This window comes from Monodon monoceros, unplaced genomic scaffold (assembly GCF_005190385.1).
Source record: "Monodon monoceros isolate NGI ecotype Baffin Bay Population unplaced genomic scaffold, NGI_Narwhal_1 Super_Scaffold_10, whole genome shotgun sequence".
In the NCBI taxonomy this organism is placed as follows: domain Eukaryota; kingdom Metazoa; phylum Chordata; class Mammalia; order Artiodactyla; family Monodontidae; genus Monodon; species Monodon monoceros.
In genome coordinates this window covers 56,624,619-56,628,267 of record NW_021703766.1, presented here as the reverse complement: position 1 = coordinate 56,628,267, position 3,649 = coordinate 56,624,619, and the positions used below count along the sequence as shown (strand labels likewise).

Genomic DNA, 3,649 nt, shown 5'->3' with positions numbered 1-3,649 from the left:
AACTGTGCCCCCTGCATTGGCAGGCGGATTCTTAACCACTGCACCACCAGGGAAGTCCCTATTTTTTTGTATTTTTAAAGTTTACTTTATCTGTTTATACACAACCTTGTTCCAGAAATTGTTTAAGGTGGCTTAAAATCCACAAAATACACCAAGGAATTAGTAACAGAAGAACCAGGAATAAAACATGTACAAAATGCTTATACGATTCTACTCGTTTACTCTGGGTGGACCACAAATTTGGCTCTAAGCTTTTTAGCAGGCAGTTAGAAGACGAAACTTAATTAGTTACATCATTTACAGTGTCCATAAAACAAAAACACCCAATTACCCAAGCAAAGCACTGTTATTCCTAATATTAAGACCAGAAAGAAATTTCTCAAGAGGCTTCATAAAGAGGTCAGTGTATGATGTAATAATCAGTGTTCTCAGTAGCAACCTAATGGGAGACTCAGAGATGAACTTCTCAGGGCTCTTTCTTCAATATATGCAGATGGCATCACACCAACTTGAAAATCAGGAAAAGCAATTTTGTCCTGAGTTTGAGGGTTGAGGGACGAACACAATATGATCCGGTCAAGGTACTCAGCTCTCTGCTCAGCAAAACCACACTTAAATTTTAGAAAACCAGAGTTGAATCCAGTACCCAGAATGACTCCAGAGAAGTCATGAAAACCCTAAAATTCTGTGTAACATTTTTTTTCTTTTTGGCTACACCGCGACTTGTGGAATCTTAGCTCTCCGACAAGGGATTGAACCTGGGCCCAGGGCAGTGAAAGCACAGACTCCTAACCACTGGACCACCAGGGAATCCCCTATACAACATCTTCAGAATAGGTGTATTTATTCTTCTTGACAGAAAACATAGTTTATCAGATACTCTATGTACCCAGTTGGTACCCAAAAGTTAGGACCCATTTCTTTAGACAATCTTGAGAATTAAACAGACTACAAATCATTAATACTATTCAGATACTTTTTTTTTTTAAATCACAGCCTAGCTTTTTTTTCCCTCTGCAAAAGAACATTCTTTGTTTCTATTTGACACCACGGCTCAGGTGAAGGTTTCAGGGTGGTTAAAAACTTGCTTCCTGGCTGAAGGAAGAGGCTCGGGCAGAGATCTCGAGGAGGGCGGAGGCAGAGGGGTCCCGCAGAGGCCGCTGGGTTCCAGAGGCTCCTAGTCGTGCTTGCAGGACAGCCTTTGGAAGACACTTGCCCAGCCCGGCCTGGGGGCCAGCCAGCCTGCGCAGGTTGGTCAGATGGTTGCCCATCTTCTTGAGGAGCTTCGTCTCCTCTTCCAGGAAGCGGCTCTCCAGGAACTCACAGAGCTGGGCGTCTGCGGCTCACAGAAGCCAGGGCATGCAGATCCAAGATGGCCTGGTTCAGGCTCTTCTCCAGCGTTATGGCGGCCTCCATGGGTCCACGCTGGCACTCCGCTCGTTCGGGGAGAGCTTTTGCCCGTCCTGGACCAGGGTGCAGCTGCCCCACTTCTTCCACATCTTCAAGAGAAGCTGGGCACCTTCGCGCTTCTCCTCAGCCAACTCCCAAAAGAAGCAGCCCACACCCTCCACAGCCACCTCGTCAGCTTCAGAGTATAAGCTCAGGGAGAGGTAGGTGGACGAGGCCTGCAGGTGCGGGTTGATCAGGCGGCTGACAGCGGCCTCCACCTCTGCATAAGAATTCTGCTAGATCTGGGTGCTCGTGGTTAGTCAGCGGTGAGGAGGACTCTCTCCACAAAGTGTGGTGTGAAGCTGCAACAATTTTATTTTGTCACAGGAATTGACAAATTGATGATCTCAACAGACTAAAACAGCTTCAAATGGACGTGGAATTTGAAATAACTTGATTAATGAGAAAAGAACAGACTATTTAATCACTTAGTTTAGGTAAAATGATTATCTACTGTCTGAAAATGTACCTCAGATTTGTTTTAATCAGGTATGGTAACACAGACAGACACAAATAATTTTCATGAAGGAAGAAGATTACACACAGATCCCTAGAAACAGGAGGCAAGGCATGCCATGCGGGGCCACATGGGGAAGCACCAAGGTAGATCATGAGGCAGAAGGGGGAGGGGGAAAGCATGTCCCAGAGCCTTTATTGGAGTTGTCATGAAAAGGAATGAGTGAGGCTGAGTAGGTACACCGAGTAAGGCTAGGATTGGATGCTTTGAATACTGTCGCCAGACTCTGGGCTAAAGGAGTAATCAGTAGGACTCCACAGCTGTTACTCCTTCTGTATGAAATCCACAACTCCATTCCTGAAAGCTGTCGATATTTTGTTTACTCCATAAAGAAGAAAGAGGCCTCCACTCACCTGCAGGAGAGCACTAGAGCAGAGAGCATGGGCTATGTGTCTAAGTCTACCTCAGATTGGCTGTGTGGGACTTCAGGAAGCTGCTATGCCTCTCCTGGATTTTGTCACCACATATATTTACAATGAGGCTGATCACAGACAGGGCAAGGTTGTGCATGATCAATGGTAACTGATGATGGGAAGTGTGTTACTAACCCCAAAGCTAAATTTTGGAGGGTAGGTAACAGGGAAGACTGAAATCTTTGCCCCTTTGGTCACCGATGTGCTTTTTAAAAAATTTTTTGGGGGGCTTCCCTGGTGGCGCAGTGGTTGGGGGTCCGCCTGCCGATGCAGGGGACACGGGTTCGTGCCCCGGTCCGGGAGGATCCCACATGCCGCAGAGCGGCTGGGCCCGTGAGCCATGGCCGCTGGGCCTGTGCGTCCGGAGCCTGTGCCCCACAACCGGAGAGGCCACAACAGTGAGAGGCCCACGTACCGCAAAAAAAAATTTTTTTTTTGGACTCACTGCGCAGCATGTGGGATCTTAGGTCCCCAGCCCGGGGTGGAACCCACGCCTCCTGCACTGTAAGTGCAGAGTCTTAACAACTAGACTACCGGGGAAGTCCCATACCGGTGTAGTTTTGGTCCACTCAAATTTGCCAAATATAACCTGATTTGTTTTGAAATCACCTTCTGTCTGATGTGTGGAGCATGAGCTGAGGTAGAGCAAGAACTGATGCTGATACAGGGTGGAGGCTGTTTTGTAGTCCAGAAATGTACTGTTGATAGACCGGCCCAAGGGGGTGGAGTTGAAGGTGTTGAGAAGCAGATGTGACAGGACATGTGGATGGTTGTGATGACAGAGCAAGGCTCAGGCCTTGTTTGAGGGTTATCCCCCTCAAACACTCTGTATCTGTGGGCCGGCAGGGCTTTTCCTGTTCTGGTTTCTTGGTCAGTGCCCAGGAAAAACATGTTTAGGGAATAAATAAAGATGAAGGCTAATATTTCTGGGACAAGAAAAAAGGCAAGACTTATCCCTGTCCTCATGTCAGTTACCTGGGCAGTTGAATTTTCCATGACCTCATTTCTCCAACACAGAAGGGGCCAGATAGATGACATTGGATTGGAGGCTGTGTTGGGCAGTGGTTAAAGCTGTGGCTCTGTGGACTCCATTCCCAGATGTGCTACTTAACAGCCATAACTGAGAGTATCATAGACCCTTTGCTGCCTCTGTTTCCTCATATTAACCTAGGTGACAAATCCACCTCATAGGACTAGTTCCATTTCTTTTACTACTGTTTTTACCATTCTATTGATCATTTATATTCCAAATTTTTCCTTTTCTAGTTTG

General features: G+C 46.9%; 1 pseudogene; it reads right to left on the bottom strand.

Moving 5' to 3' along the window:
* Positions 1 to 1,177: 1,177 nt before the first annotated feature.
* On the bottom strand, positions 1,178 to 2,476 carry LOC114903617 (annotated as a pseudogene).
* Between the last annotated feature and the right edge of the window lie 1,173 nt (positions 2,477 to 3,649).